Genomic DNA, 17,324 nt, shown 5'->3' with positions numbered 1-17,324 from the left:
CGGCGTTTGCCTTGCAAACAGCCGATCCAGGACCAAAGGTGGTTGCTTCGAATCCCGGTGTCTCCATACGGTCCCCCCGTGCCTGCCAGGAGCTATTTCTGAGCAGACAGCCAGGAGTAACCCCTGAGCACCTCTGGGTGTGGCCCAAAAACCAAAAAAAAATAAAAATAAAAAAAAAAGTAATAAGTACAGTTTAAAAAATTCAGAGATGGGGCCGGAGAGATAGCATGGAGGCATGGCATTTACTTTGCATGCAGAAGGACGGTGGTTCGGATCCTGGCATTCCATATGGTCCTCTGAGCCTGCCAGGAGCGATTTCTGAGCGTAGAACCAGGAATGATCCCTGAGTGCTGCAGGTGTGACCCAAAAACAAAAAAATTCAGAGATGGGCTGGATAGTACAGTGGGCAAGATGCATGCAGTTCAGACCTCAGCTGATTTGAGGCATCATATTCTCTTCCAAAACATCTCTGGAGGTTCTCAACACTGCCAGACTGGCCCAGAATGACCCAGGGTGGCCCACGCACGCCAGGACCTGACCAGCTCCACCACTGGTAGCTCTGAACTGATAACAGCCTGGCTGAGAATCAGTGGGGCTGGTTCCACACACCCATTGAAATATTTTGGTTTTGATAGGGACCCACTCTGCCTTAGGGGCTTTGCTCACAGCTTACCCTGACTCTGTGCTCAGGAATCATGCCTGGTGAGACTGATTCAAAAAAAAAAAAAAAAAAAAAAGCCAAAATGAATTATAAGGTCCTCTTAAAAATTCTACTTATTCTACTTATTCTGCCACTAATTTTCACTACTTGCACCAAGCTCCAAGACTACATAGGAAATCGTTTAAGTCATATTCTGGAAAGCCAGTCAAACCAAGCTAGAAGCTTGGGTCCTTCTCTGGGCCCCTCTGAATCCAGTTGAATGGGCAGAAACACCATTGAATGCTCTCAGTGGCTATGCTGAGCTATTCTGAAGAAAGCCCTTTCCCTTAAATCAATAAAGCAAACCTTAGAAACATTTTCTGACAAGTATGCCATTTCTTTCAGCTCTTTGAAATGACTCACGTGGCTTTTACATTGTCTCATACCATTTCAATACATCCCTTACTAGTTCATTCTAACAGGAACACAAATTTATTCAAACCAAAGTAAGTGCCCTGCTTAAATAAAGTTCCGATTGTTAAAAAAAAAAAAAAAAAGATGTCGATACCAATACTTAGTGATTTTACTCATGATTTACTTAAGACAGGTTGGCAGGATATGGAATTCTACGTATTTTTTGCAATTGACAGTAAGATTTTCTTTTCTTTCATTCTCTCTGGACACTAATGCACAATTGTCTTATCAAAATGACATTGAATTCTTTGAGGTTGCCTTAAAATTTCCTACCAAAAGCTTCCCTTTTGAATTTTTTGTTTGGTGAGGGTAAGCGATCATGTGAAATGAAAAGACCAGAATTCTAAATGATAGTAATGTCTTTTACTTATAATATTACTTATTATAAAAAAAAAAAAGTCTGGGGCCCGGAGAGATAGCACAGTGGCGTTTGCCTTGCAAGCAGCCAATCCAGGACCAAAGGTGGTTGGTTCGAATCCTGGTGTCCCATATGGTCCCCCGTGCCTGCCAGGAGCTATTTCTGAGTAGACAGCCAGGAGTAACCCCTGAGCATTGCTGGTGTGGCCCAAAAACAAAACAAAAAAAGTCTGATATGCTGCTATGTTCTTTCCATCTTCTGCTAAGTACTGTACTGGTTGTACCTACGTTTCAGATCTTAACACCAAATTCTTGAAATGACAGGTTATTTTATAGATATATTAGGGGCTCGGGTAAATCTTATTCATCCCACAACCATCTTGATATTACATGTGATCTGGATCTAAAATATTGGCATTCCAAATATTGTCTATGTATTCCAAATAATGTGTGTGCTGCTTTTCCAGAAAACAAAGCTAACTTTGAATTATAAAATGACAACTTTAGGCTTTTGGGGCCAGAGGGATAGCACAGGGTGTAGGACACTCCTGTTTTTAACACCCTGAGTGCAACATTCCTGCTTTCCCTATTCCCTTAATCTGTCTTCCCTAAACACAGAAGCACACCCCCTTTTTAAATTCCCTCTTACATCCTACCTGAATGGCTGACAGAGTCCACACCCTACTCTCCTCTAATATAAATATCCATTTTCCATCTACTATGAACTGAGTTACTCTCCTGAAGAAGTGGCTGGTGGATGCTTCTTTGTGAGTGCTCTCTCACCCGACCTGGGATCTGACCTCATCAGTGATTTCTACATCTTGGGATCTTTCTTCACCTGTGTCATTTATGCAGGTGGTCTGCCAGAAGTAATTTTTTTTTTTTGGTTTTGGGGTCACATCCGGCAGCACTCGGGTTACTCCTGGCTCTGTGCTCAGAAATAGCTCCGAACAGGCTCAAGGGACCATAGGGGATGCCAGGATTTGAACCATCATCCTTCTGTGTGCAAGGCAAATGCCCTACCTCCATGCTATCTGTCCGGCCCCTGCCAGAAGTAATTTCTGAGCACAGAGCCAGGAGTAACCCCTGAGCACTGCTGAGTGTAGCTCAAAGTCCAAAACCAAAAAGGTTTTGGAGCCAGAGTGATAGTACAGCAGGTAGGGCATTTGTCTTGCGAGCAACCAACATGGGTTCAATCCCCAGCATCCCATTGGGTTCCCGAGTCTATCAAGAGTTATCCCATAATGCATAGCCAGGATTCAGCCCTGAGAACCATTTGTAGTGATCCCTGAGAGGCAGGAATATGCCTGTCCCATAACTGCCCCAGGCATTTTTCTAAACAAATGGGTGAGTGGGGAAATCACCTTTATTTTATGTTCTCTCAGAAATCTGTCTTACGGCAATAGTGTTTTATTCCAAGGCATTTTTTTTGTACAAGAGAAGTAAGCAAGAGGGGGAATGAAAATGAGGAAAGAAAATATGAAGGTTCTATACTCTCAGGCACACTAGCTTGATTCTGAGGAACTGGCAGAGGCCACTGACTTGCAGTTATTCTGATGAAAGAGAGATTGGATATGCACATATCTGTGTAGTACGCCCATGCTTCAATTCTTGGGGGCAATATTGTTCCAACAGGGCAGGGAAAGCTCCAAGCAAACCAAAGCAAATGTTGAAATTGAAACTAGTCTTGGCATATGCTATGGTGGGGAGATCTTGTCTATGAACTATTTCTATGGCCAGAATGAATAATGGGGAAAAAATTGTTTTAATCAGGACTTTCTGCCACTTCAGAGAACTATGTTAGGAGCTCACCAGATTGGCACAGAATATGTGTAAACATCACTAGGGTATCTGTTATGTATAAGAAAAGCAAAGAAGGCTGGAGCAATAGTACAGTAGGGAGGGCACTTGCCTTGCACACGGCTGACCCAGGTTCAGTCCCTGAAATCCCATATAGTCCCCTGAGCACTGCTAGGAGAATAACCCCAGAGCATCACCAAGTCACCAAGTATGGCCCCAAAACTGAAAAAAAAATAAAGAAAAAAAGAAAAGAAAAGGACACAGTTAAAGTAAGTGAATAGGAAAGTTAATGCCATGCAAAAGGTAGCCAAAATAAGAGTTGTTTATTGATATATAATATCATATTAATAAGCAAGAAAAAATAAGCAAACATAATTTTTATAATAATAAAAGCCTCAAATAGATAGCAATCCTAAAATGTTCTGTTTTTATCTGTGTATTTAATACATAATGTAGCGAAATATATAATGCAACGTTTAAGATAATTAGAAAAACTGACCTAAAAATTATATAATAGGAGATTTCAACATATTATTTCTCAGTATGACAGCAACAATCAAATCAATTAGGATATAAAATATTAAATCAATACAATCAATAAGTTAATAGATATGTAAAATACTGCACTTAAATGCAGGTACAACTTTGCTTCTTTCTAATGACTGCATGAAACAGTTATCAATATATAGGATAACATCCCTAAATAAAAAGTAAACTAAAATTAATTAGTTGAAAACATTAGGGTCTGCTCTCTGATTACTTGGAATTTAAAGTAGAAATCATGAACGCGGAGATAAACAGGCTTTTCTCACCAGCTTAGCATTTAGACAACTGACTTCTTAATAACCCATAAGGAAAAGAATAAATTACAGTAATAATTAAAATATAGTTGAACTGAATAGTAATTTAGAATGTCATACCCAAAACAGCTAATATCAACAAAGGATATTGCTTAAAAAGAAATGAATAACTTTAAACAAAATGCACTTGAAAATAAACAAGCCAAGGGGTGAAAAAAATTTTCATTGCTAATAAATGTTTTATGAATCAGGGGTGAATAAACTTTTCCCCAACTGTTTCTCTGCCATGATAGAGTGAAAACATTCAGAGGCATTAATAAATGAATGTCTGGCCTGCCAGCCATAGGCAAAAAAAAAAAAAAAAAAAAGATTAGACTGGGGTTGAAGCCATAGTACAGTGGGGAGGGTGCTTGCTTTACAGCCAACCTAGGCTTGATTCCCGGCATCTCATATAGTCCCTCAAGCACTGCCAGGAGTGATCCTTGAGTGCAGAGCCACGAGTTACCCCTGAGCACCAACCAGGTGTGGCTCCAAGCCAAAAACAAAAACAAAAACAAAAAAAAAATTTTTTGTTTGTTTTTGGGCCACACCCAGAGGTGCTCAGGGGTTACTTCTGGCTGTCTGCTCAGAATTAGCTCTTGGCAGGCACGGGGGACCCTATGGGACACCGGGATTCGAACCAACCACCTTTGGTCCTGGATCGGCTGCTTGCAAGGCAAACGCCGCTGTGCTATCTCTCCGGGCCCATAAAAATTGTTTTATGCCTGCTGAAAGGCTTATGAATAACATATACTCCTTAGTGGGAATAAACATTACGTATCACCAACTTCGTAGACAATGGTGAAAAATAAGGACAAGACCATACCAGCTCCTCTTTCAGCCTCCCTAGAACTAGAACCATGGAAGTTGCAGCAGGTTTAAGATCTCCCCTGGGCATGGGAGCTGCTAAGCTAGAACCCACCTGTGCTCAGGGCTGATTCCTGGCTCTGAGCTTAGGGAGCATCCATAGTGGGATTCAGGGGACCTTATGGGATGCTGGGGATCGAACCTAGGTCAGATGCTTTCTTTTTTTATTGTTTTTGTTTTTGTTTTTGGGTCACACCCAGCAGCGTTCAGGGATTACTCCTGGTTCTATGCTCAGAAATCGCCCCTGGCAGGCACAGAGGACCACATGGGATGACAGGATTCAAACCACCGTCCTTCTGCATGAAAGGCAAATGCCTTACCTCCATGCTAACTCTCCAGCCCCGGGTCAGATGCTTTCAAGGCAAATGCCTTCCATGCTGTCCTGTGTCCACCCCCCCAAATATACCAGTCACTCAAAACAATGGTTGTGAATAGAATATTATGCAGCCGTCAGGAGAGATTAAGTTGTGAATTTTTCCTAGACATGGAAATTATTATGCTGAGTGAAATAAGTCAGAGGGAGAGAGGGAGAGGGAGAGAGAGAGAGAGAGAGAGAGAGAGAGAGAGAGAGAGAGAGAGAGAGAGAGAGAGACACAGTATAGTCTCACTTATCTATGGGTTTTAAGAAAAATAAAAGGTATTATTGTAATAATGCCCAGAGATGAGGGCCAGAAGGACTGGCTCAAATATGAAGCTCACCTCAAGGAGGGTGTGAGTGCAGTCTAGAGAATATACACTAGCAACTACCAAGACAATGTTAATGAGTGAGGAAAGTAGAATACCTGTTTCATATACTAATCAGGGGATGTGGGAGTTAGGGAGATGGGGGGTATTAGTGGTGGGAATGTTGCACTGGTGAAGGGGGGTGTTCTTTTTGTGATTGAAACCCCAACTATAGTCATGCTTGTAATCACGATGTTTAAATAAATATATTATCTAAAAAATTAAAAAACAAGAAACAATGGTTGTGAGATTTCTCCATCCTAAGTGACCTAGTGCTAGAGTTGTATTTTCACTATGACATCTTGCTCCTAGACCACATCTGATTAGTCCATTTCCAAGGCGTGGGCATTGAGGTCTTCTCTCTCTCTCTCTCTCTCTCTCTCTCTCTCTCTCTCTCTCTCCCTCTCTCTCTCTCTCTCTCTCTCTCTCTCTCTCTCTCTCTCTCTCTCATTCTCCCAAGGTCTTTAAAGGACTCACCTAATTCATGGCCTCAGACCTCTGTACATGGGGACCTTCTTAGTCCCAAACATTTTGTTGAGGGTGTAATCAAGTCTCCCAACATGGGAGGACCTCCACATTTGTGGCTCTTGCTGATCATGCTTAGCATGTGCGATGGTGCCAAGGATCAAATTCAGGGCCTCATGGAGGCAAAGCAGCTGCCTTGTCACTGTTTCTGGCCCCTTCAGTCACTGTCAATCAACTCTCCTCCCTGGAGCCCATGACCCCCAAATAATGCTCTTTCTTTGTTCTACCAATGCCTGCTTGCCACTATAGAAGGTTATGAGCATTCATGGGACTTACAAGTCTTTTTTTTTTCTGGGTCAAACCAGTGGGACCTCCTGGGCTTACCTCCACAATGCTGGGGGTCTATGTGTGCAGTGGATGGATTTGGGGGTGTTTCAGCAACTGCTTAACCATTAACCCCCATCATATCATCCAGTCCCATGAGCTTCAAGTCTTGAAATGTTTTTGGCCTGCCCAGGAGGGAAAAAAATAAATAAATTTAACTTGATTTGCTGTATAATAGGACAGACTTTTATATCAGAAGCAAGGTCCTGGGCCAGAGTGGTGGCGCAGCGGGTAGGGCATTTGCCTTGCACGTGGTGACCTAGGATGTACCATGGTTCAATTTCCCCCTGGCGTCCAAAAAAAAAAAAAAAAGAAAGAAAGGAAGGAAGGAAGGAATGGAGGGAGGGAGGAAGGGAGGAAGCTAGGAAGGGAGGAAGGAGAAAGGAAGGAAGAAGAAAGTAAGAAAGAAAGAAGAAAGAGAGAAAGAAAGAAAAAGAAAGAAAGAAAGAAAGAAGAAAGAAAGAAAGAAAATGAAAGAGAGAACGAAAGAAAGGAAGGAAGGAAAGAGAAAGAAGAAAGAAAGAAAAGAAAAGAAAGAAAGAAGAAAGAAAAGAAGAAAGAAAGAAAGAAAGAAGAAAGAAAGAAAGAAAGAAAGAGAAAAGAAAGAAAAGAAAGAAAGAAAGAAGAAAGAAAAGAAAGAAGAAAAGAAAGAAAGAGAAAGAAAGAAAGATGAGAGAGAGAGAAAGAAAGAAGAAAGAAGAAAGATAAGAAAGAAGAAGAAAGAAAGAAGAAGAAAGAACGACAGAAAAGAAAGAAAAAGAAAGAAAGAAAGAAGAAAGAAAGAAGAAAGAGAGAGAGAGAGAAAGAAAGAAAGAAAGAAGAAAGAAAGAAGAAAGAAAGAAAGAAAGAAGAAAGAAAGAAAGAAAGAAAGAAAGAAAGAAGAAAGAAAGAAAGAAAGAAAGAAAGAAAGAAAGAAAGAAAGAAAGAAAGAAAGAAAGAAAGAAAGAAAGAAAAAGAAGAAAGAAGAAAGAAAGGTTGGGTTGGGGTGAGTTTGGGACCAGAGCTGGCAGTGCTGGGATGGGGAGCAGGCTGTGCTAATTGAACCTGGGTTTGGGACCAGAGCTGGCAGTGCTGGGATGGGGAGCAGGCTGTGCTAATTGAACCTGGGGCCCTACATGCCATGCCTGGTCTTCAACATTTGAGTTATCTCCTCGGCACCAACATTTAGTTGGTCAGACTGAAATGATAGGCCGTTTTATTTATTGCCTGTTACTTGAGATTGCCAGCTAAGTCTTGCGGTTGCTTTGCAAGGCCTGGAATGTTTCCCCTTCCACCAGAGCTGACTGTGACTGTAGATGCAAATCCGAGTCCCCACATCTATTTCAGGAAACAAGCAGGTGAAGGCAATGGCCAAAGAATAAAAACCCTGACATCAGCCGGTCATTTTAGTTTCCCCATTGAATGCTCTCTGCTTCCTTTATCCTCTGCCAAGGATCTTGGCCAACCACTGACCCAGAAACTAGGCGAAAATGCAGGGGTATCAGGTGTTGCTTTCATCTCAGAAATAGCCCCCAAGTAATTTCCACTAGGAGTAGTGTGAAGCGTCACCCCAAGACCTTAGGGACATGCCTATCAGAAGCACCCTTGCTGAGCTCTTGGTTACCTCAGGGCCAGTGGCAATGGATTTTTCAAAGTCATTCAGAGCTGAGTTTTAGATGTATTGTGTCCCACACTGAGGCCACATTCGGTGTCACCTTTCCTCCATTTAGTGTTCTAGGTTCCTCCCTCAACTCCCAGACCCCAGCCCTTGTACCTTGACAAACTTCTTTTTAAAAGTGTTGACATAGACCTCCGCATGTGCCGGGGGGCCTCTTGGCCTGGCCTAGGGTAGGGGGGGCCCGGACTGGGTCACCCTGACCCCCCTCTCCCTTTTTCCTCGGGATCTCCAGGTGGGTTCCTGGGAGGAGCTGATGGGGCACCCTGGGTTTTCCCCACTCCCAGGCCGGCTCCAGAGGTTGGCTTAGGGGGTGGAGTTTGATCTGGGGGGTGGCAGATTGCTGCTCAGCTATACTCAGGCTGTCACTGGCAATTTATACCAGTCTACATTTTGCAAACAATATACTCCTCCCAACATCAGTTACCCCAGATTTACCCTTCTTAACTTCAGTAACACACAGTTCTAATCTCTGACCAAAGACATACAGTAGATCTAACAAATCCCAGAACTATTTAGTGAAGGACACAAATTGAACACATATTGAAACACTATATTCTTTTGAATATTTTATGGGTAATTTTCTTTAACTGCTGTGAACTCTCCGCTCAAATATTCTTCCTATCATGATGTTTCTATCCACTTTTCATCTTGTCTTTTTCTTTGTAAGCTGTTCAGTAAAGATTGTTGGTGGAACTGTCCCTCAGTTTGATGCATTATGATTGAACTATGTCATGGAAATTGCTGGTTTTGTTCCTATTGCCCTCCAGATGCACCAATAATGCTTACATGGCATTGATCTTTGTTTTCATACGACACATTAAAATGGGAATACACTATACATACAGATAAGTTCTTATCTAATAAAATCTCAGTACAATGTATCTTACCACCCTGAACATTGATATAATGACCTGGCACAGGCCTCAGAAGAATGGGCATCCTCCAATTAATGCCGGACAAGGCAAGCTATCTATGAAACATCCACGGTCTTTTATAGCAACAGCTGAAGCAGTCCCTCTACCAGGAAAGGACACTACAAGGGTCTTGACATCGACCTCCTAAAAGAGACTTCCGTTTACACTGAGAAGACTTGACAACAATGACCCTGCTCTCACAGGAATGGTTCTCTCTAGTTGCCCTTTAAGAGTGAGGTGAAACGAGAGGATGCTCTGCACCATCCTGACTGCAATATGGGATATGCAGACTCCAGGATCTTTAATACAGAAGCATGATACCAACAACATAGACTATGTGAGGAATGGAGGTGTATTGGCCACTACAGACGATGACTTGAATTGGACAAACTAGTTGGCCTGGAGCCTAGAGTCAGTCCGGTGCCAGGAAACTTCAGGGGTAGGGTCTCCTTGTATTTAGACCATAATTTTTCTTTCCATGTCCCTTATATTTTCGGTGGGCCCTATGCAAACAAATGCTACTTTAACACCGTTTTTTACCTATGATCCCTTGACTCCAATCCTTAAGAAAAACAACCCCACTAAAACTTTTGAGGTTAAACTTAAACTAGTAACTCATGTGCATGGAACTAGATAAACGTACTTTGCCCTCAACTGTTTAAGGAGTTACATAAGTCTAATGTCTTTAGATTATATTGTGTGCTGCTAAGAAATAGTATGTACTACAAACTGGGGATTTGAGGAACAAAGTAATTGTATTGTACACTGGGTTCAGTTTTGTTTTTCTTAATGTTCTTTGGCTCTGAAACTTCAAGGCTGGGATATCATCGATGGGACTACCGAGAATTTGTTTACTTGGTGTGATTGGGCTTCCACTGTAACTTTACCCCTGTCCTCTTTCTTTGCATCTTTGTTGTCATAATTAAAATAATTAAAAAAAAATAATAAAAGTTGTTGACTGTAGGTTCGGGTGATGGGCTAGACTGCTCCTTTGCACCTGAATCCCTGACTACCTGCCCTCCCTCTGTTGCTAGCACCCATCAATTTCTTCCCTTCTCTGCCCAATCTCCTTCCTACATTCTGGGGTCAAAGGTAACTTAGGCATTCAAATATTGCAATTCCCTCGATCAGTTATTCTACATGCCACATGCAGTGAAGCCATCCTGTTTTCCTTCCTCTCCCTGACTCCACTTCATGTAATATAAAATCTTTCAGCTCCATCAATATTGCAGCAAATCGCACCATTTCCATGCTCTTTACACTGAGTGGCTTTTCTAATGTGTATATCTTCATGATCCATTTATCATTGGACATTCTAGGTTGCAATGACATTGTTTTGTTTTGTTTTGTTTTTTGTGTGTTTGGTTTTTTGCGGTCACACCCGGCAGCACTCAGGGAATTAATCATGGCTCTATGCTCAGAAATCGCTCCTGGCAGGCACGGGGGGACCATATGGGATGTCGGGATTCGAACCACCAACCTTCTGCATGCAAGGCAAATGCCTTACCTCCATGCTATTTCCCCCCCGCATTGCAACAACAATTTTGTGACGCCTTTCCCCCCAGATGTAGGAGGAATCATGGCAGGACTTTAAAAACAGGTGGTCCTGAGGGAGGTGGTCACTCTGGGCCAGGTTAAGTGCTGAAAGGAGATAAAGTGACACCTAGGGTAATAAAATCACCCCACATGTCATATCTCCAACCCCAGAGTGAATGAGTCTGAATCAGGGTCAAAGCATGAAATAATGCAAACCAGGCTGAGGGTGATAAACACATGTAGTCTGGCTGTCTTCTACCTTGTACGAAGAGCCAGCTGCCTGCCAGAACTGCCATTTTTATTGTGTACAGAGACCAGCCTGGCTTGTGGCAGTAAGGACAGATAGCTCAGGCTCTATCCTGAGCCAGTCCCACCCAGGTTGACAAGTGAGACAATATCTGTATATGGGATAAATCCAAGTTGTAAACAACATACAAAGGAAGGAAGGGATGATCTTTGTTTTAGGTAAAATAAGGTCTAACCTAACAACAGGGTACCCTAACACTTAACAGTATTGCACATCTCAGTGTCTAAAAGTGAGGGGAAGAAAAAAGGAAAAGAAAAAGGTTTTCCATACGGAGCCAGAGAGATAACACAGTGGTAGGATATTTACCTTGCATGCAGCCGACACAGGACAGACGGTGGTTCAAATCCCGGGCAACCCATATGGTCCCCTGAGCCTGCCAGAGTGATTTCTGAGCGCTGAGCTCAGGAGGAACCCCTGAGCACCGCCGGGTGTGACCCAAAAACAAAAGATATATTTTTTTTTCATAGAGGCAAACTCTAGGGCTGGAGAGAAAATGGGGGCATTGGTGGCAGCAAGGGGACACTGGTGAAGGGACAGATATTGAACACTGTACGTCTCAAACTCAATCATGAATAACTTTGTAACTTTGTAATTCTTAGTGATTTAATAATACTTTTTTTTAAAGGGTATCCCGGGCTGGAGAGATAGCATGGAGGTAAGGCGTTTGCCTTGCATGCAGAAGGACGATGGTTCGAATCCCGGAATCCCATATGGTCCCCCCAGCCTGCTGGGGGGGGGGTGATTTCTGAGCATAGAGCCATGAGTATTACCTGAGTGCTGCTGGGTGTGACCCAAAAACCAAAAAAAAAAGGGGGGGGGGATTCCCAAGGGTAATGGGTAATGATATGTTTATTAGGTTGCCAAGTACCAGCCTGTAAAAATGCAGGTGGTGACCGCCCTGGTTTTGTTTTGTTTTGTTTTTGTTTTTTTTTTTGGTTTGGTCACTCTGCTGGGGACTGAATCCAAGGCGTGTGGCTTGCTGCCCAACTACAGCCTGGGTAAAGCTGTTTCCTAATTTTAGGCCTAGTTAGCACAATCCACAGATAAAGCTGAGGGGCTTCACTCAGGCAGGACCACTCAGCATTCTCTGGGGAGCTGATGCCCCAGAGTAGGTGTACGGACACACACAAGAGTCTTCCCATTTGATAAACCCAGGGAGGTTTCCGAACCCCAAGGATGTCCAAAATACCAGCCCCCAGACTTTCCAAGACAGATCCTTCCAGAGAACTGTCAGCCCCTGGGTGTCCCTTTGGACAGTTGCAGGGAGGCCTCAGACAAAGGGGCCAGTAAAGAAGGGGTTTGCTTGAACAGGAAATGTTCAGAGTGGTTTGGTCTGGTTTGTTTTCCTTTACTACACTGATGCTGGTGGAACTTTGAAGGAATTAATTCCTTCCTGTTTCCTGGGACATACTGTTATGTCCTTCTGGAACTTAATGCAAGGACTGATCTTTGTGTCTCTGTGTCTGTCTGTCTGTCTGTCTGTCTGTCTGTCTGTCTGTCTCTCTCTCTCTCTCACACACACACACACACACACACACACACACACACACACACACACACACACACTGCAGTGTACAAAGGGTGGCCAAGGATCAGTCTGGATTGGCTGCGAACAAGTCAAGTGCCGTCACCCTGTGCTATCTCTCCACCTCCCATTTCTCTCTACTTCTTTTCCCTAACACTCCCCCCCTTTTCTCTTTTTCTTTCTCCTTTTTTTTGTTTTTGTTTTTATGGGCCGTACCTGGTAGTGTTCAGGATGTATTCCTGATGGGAATCAGGGACCTTACCGGGTGTTGTAGGTAGAACTGGAATTAGTCTCATATAAGCTCTTTACTCATTATTTTTTTGTTATTGTTGTTAGTTTGGTTTTGTTTGTTGGGGGCTTCACCCAGTGATGTTCAGGGCAGACTTGTGGCTCTGTGTTTAGGGATCAATCCTAGAGGACTTGGGGAGATAATATTAGGTGCTGCAAATCGAATGTGGGTCATTTCTGTGAAGGTTTAGAAATGGAAACGATTAAAACATTTTTTCAGTGCCATTTCAATGGGAAAATTTCAGTTTGAAATAGTCATGCAATCCCAGGAAGCTGCCCCGAATGGAACCGAGATGCCGCTTCCTGGACTTGCTCTAGCTTTGGGCACCTCCAAGAAGTGAAGAACGTGGGCCTGCCACAGGGTATGGCCCCTGCCCCTCTCTCTGTCCTGATCTCTTGAGTTCCGCATCTTTTCTCTCTCTGTCCTGGTCTCTTTCCCCCAATCCCATTGCTGTGTTCTACGGACCAGTTGTTTCATTGTATTGATTTTTCTCCTGTGCTTTTGTTTTCCATTTCATTGATTTCATTAATGTTTCCCCTCTCCTGCTTACTTTTCTTTGCTGATTTCCTTCTAAGGTTACCACTTGGTGATTCTTGGCCCTGTGGGTGTGGGTTCAATGTGAGAGCCTAAGACAGTGTGCTGCACTAGGGATATGGGGTTTCCCTGATTGTTGGGGATCTCCCAGAGCTCTATATGGTGATGCTTGGGGACCAGCTGGTGCATGAGCTCTCTAAACTGAGCTGAAACTGTCCAAAATTTTTTCTTTTTTCTTTTTTGGCCACACCTGGCGATACTCAGAATCACTCCTGGCAGGCTCAGGGAACAGACAGGATGCCGAAAAGGAACCCGAGTCAGCCTGGTACAAAAGTGCTCCACCCATTGGACAACCGCTCTGGTTTCTTCTTATTTTCCTTAAAGTCAGAGTGCCAGTGATTGATCTTGAGTACTTTTTCCCCTTTAATGTAATATTGAATGCTGTTCATTTCCTCCTGCACCCCACTTGGATGCATCACACAAATCTTGACAAAATGCATTTTTCACTTTTAGGTGAGTTTCTGTATCTGTTAATTTCTTTCTCAATCCTCAAGGGTGTCTGGGCCTTGTTCAGAAAGAGCTGCATTAACAAGGGGGGGGGCCTCCCTGAGCCCCTGGTGGTGAGGTGGGGATGGGGCAAGTTGGAAGCCCTCAGTCAGTGGTCTTCTCCAGCAGGGGAAAGTGGCAGCATCAAGTGTTACCACAAGAAACCAACTCTCTGAGATATTGTTAACCAATGGGAGACTCCGGAAAAAAATACAAAGAAGATAACTCTATAGGATTACAAAGAATAAACAAACAAACTAAGGAGAAGGTTGTTGTGAGCTAAATCTCTACCTCAACATATGTGCTATTTAATTGCTTATTGATTATTCAGCTGAGTTGTTCTGGTCCCCCGGATGTTTCCCTGAGTGGCTATAATTATTCCCAGTGTGCTGATGTCTGTGCATGATATGGGGAGAGGGTGGACCTTGGTGACCTATTCTTTGGATACCTGGAGGAAACTGTGCCCAGGTTCCCGTGAGTGGCTCGGTTCTCTGGCTGGTTCTCACTACGGAACCACAAAACTATTGGTCATGGCTTTGTGTCTTCCTCTATAGTCTTCATGATTCTTCTCTTTGGTGGTTTGATTCTTCATTTTGTTCTCAAATTTTTATAAACATCTATTTTTTTGCTACTATACCTGCTTCTGATATTCCATTTGATGTGATTGATTGATTTGATTTTAACCAAAAGCTACTCTCTGGGCTGGATGGGGGGCAAGCGATTGTACACTGAAAGTTTCTCAAAGCTGTTGTTGCCTCGCGACTCATTTCAGACCCAATCCACTCAGAATTTCCAGAGCTGAGTTATTCCAGAGTTTACTGGACTTTATAGGGTTCCTTGTTGACTTTGGGGTGCAGCCAGGATCAATGCTGTCTGAGCAGAGGCTCCCCAGTGTGCCCCACCTGATGCCACTTGAGGGAAAAAAAAAACACAGCAAAGTAAATGGGCAGCTGAAAACCTGGGGGTAAATTATGTGCCTTGCATTTGGGCAACCCTGGAAGCAATGCCCAGGGAAAGAACTGGGAATAGCCCTGAGTATGATCTCTCAAAACAAACCAGAAGGAGCACACTGGAACAATCTGGAGTTGGAATCAAAACCAAACAGATTGGGGGCCAGAGCAATAGCACAGTGGCCAATCCAGGTTTGATCCCTTATGGGATCAATCCCATATGTCCCCTGAGCCTGCCAGGAGTTATTCCTGAGTGCAGAGCTCAGTAACTCAGAGGCAGTAACTCCTGAGCACTGCTGGGTATGCTTCAAAAACAAACAAAAACAAAAAATAGCAAAGCAAACAGATCCAGAAGGTTGTTGAATTGTTGGGTTTGGTGTCTCAGTTATAGCCTAGTGCCCTGAGCATTTTGGGGGACACACTTCCTAAAGAAAATGAAACCACCATCAAAGAGCATCCAGGTTGAAAATTCGGCCAGTCCTGAGGCGCTAGCATGGGCCCTCAGACCTGCCTTGAGTGAAAATCTCCTTTGCACAAAGGGATCTCCCTGGACAGGGCATTTCTTGGATCTATGTCTTCCTGACTACCGTGCCCCAGTCAAATAAATCTTTACTGCAACATTTAAGCGGTGACATGTTTGCTGGTGGCCAATGAGTGTGACAGTGTGGCTCTGACACTTGTGTTGATACATGAAACCCCCCTGTTAGGGACCCCATCTTTGGGGACCTTCTCATCACGGTGGAGATACAAACTCAGACCTAGAGCTTAGAGTTGAGCTATAGCAGAGCTGGTCAGGCACTCGCCTGGACACAGCCTACCTGGGTTGGAACCTGGCATCCCATAGTCCCCCTCCCCTGCACTACCAGGAGTGATTCCTGAGTGCAGAGCTAGGAGTAATCCTTGAGCATTTCTGGGTATGTTCCCCAAACAAATAAACCAAATACCCCAAAATCTAGAGTTTGGAAGTACATATTCCAATGGAACTGTTTGAGTTGTTAAAAATGGGGGTGTCTCTAAATGTGGCAGCACAAATCACAGATGTTATCAAAGAATTGGAAAATGATGATGCCAAGAGACTGGATTCAATTCAGTCATTGGCTATTGGCCTATTTTACCAGTCAGGTTTAATGAATATACTTTTTTGGTCTTTTTAAATATATATATATATGTATATGTGTATATATACATGTATTCACTCAAACTGTAAATGATAAATAAGTCTTACTTAGAAATATTCTTAAAAGATATTTTTTGGTGCTCACTTCAGCAGCACATATACTAAAATTGGACCGATACAGAAAGATTAGCATGGCCCCTGCGCAAGGATGACATGCAAATTCGTGAAGTGTTCCATATTAAAAAAAAAAAGATATTATGTATGGCTGGAGAGTTAATACAGGGTTTAAGACTCTTGTTTGTATGTGACTAACCTCAGTTTGAGTCCCAGTACCCTAGGTGGTCACCTAAATCCTCTCAGGAGTGATTCCTGAGCACAATGCCAAGAGTAAACTCTGGGGGCTGGAGAGATAGCATGGAGGTAAGGCCTTAGCCTTGCATGCAGAAGGTCAATGGTTTGGATCCCAGCATCCAATATGGTCCCCTGAGCCTGCCAGGAGCGATTTCTGAGCATACAGCCAGGAGTAACCCCTGAGCGCTGCTATGTGTGACCCATAAACAAAACAAACAAAAAAAAGAGTAAACTCTGAACAACACCAGGGATGGCCTCAAACACACCCTGGGCTTCACTCCTACCAGTTTTTTTTTTATTTATTTTGTTTTTTGTTTGTTTTGGAGTCATGTTACCCCTCCCCAAAGCTAGATCCTAATCTTACCTGATGGTCAGAGCAGCCCACAACTGAAAGGGGTCTGAGGTTGGTAATTAAGGCCTGAAGAAAAAGGAGAGATTCAAAGAGAGATTCAGGAGATTCAGCAAGAAGCCTCAGCAGGATTCAGTATGGAGAGATAAGAGAGACAGGATAGATGCAGGAGCAGGAAAGAGGCTGTTTATCTTAGAAGCCACATATGGTGGCTAGGGCCTTGTAATAAAACCTTCTCTCCTAAAACTTCATGACTGCTATGGATCATTTCCTCGCCTTTATCCTGAACCCTCAGACCTGCCAGGCCAAAGAAGCTGCAGGCACTGGGCAGGCTGAGAAAGGCCTCACCATCCACTCCATCCACCATCATCCACCACCATCCAGAACTTTTTTTTGGGAGTGGGGAGGTCACACCGGCAGCGCTCAGGGGTTACTCCTGACTCTACGCTGAGAAATCATTCCTGGCAGGCTCAGGGGACCATATGGGATGCCGGGATTCAAACCATCGACCTTCTGCATGTAAAGCAAACGCTTTACCTCCATGCTATCTCGCCGGCCCCCATCCAGGACTTTTTATAAATTTCATTAATACAATAGAGTCACACTGGTAATGCTCAAATGCTCAGGATGTTTATCCTGGCTCAGCACTCAAGAATTACTACTGATGGTGCTCAGGATACCATATGGGATGCTGGGTTAT

The 17,324-nt window shown here is 43.4% G+C and overlaps 1 non-coding gene across 1 annotated transcript; it reads left to right on the top strand.

The window, feature by feature from the left end:
• Positions 1 to 16,061: 16,061 nt before the first annotated feature.
• On the top strand, positions 16,062 to 16,167 carry LOC126023612 (U6 spliceosomal RNA). The gene has a single exon (XR_007500722.1). It is a non-coding gene; the product is annotated as a U6 spliceosomal RNA (small nuclear RNA).
• Positions 16,168 to 17,324: the final 1,157 nt, after the last annotated feature.

Source organism: Suncus etruscus, chromosome 11, assembly GCF_024139225.1.
Source record: "Suncus etruscus isolate mSunEtr1 chromosome 11, mSunEtr1.pri.cur, whole genome shotgun sequence".
NCBI classification, from domain to species: Eukaryota; Metazoa; Chordata; class Mammalia; order Eulipotyphla; family Soricidae; genus Suncus; species Suncus etruscus.
This window is presented reverse-complemented; position numbering and strand designations above follow the sequence as displayed.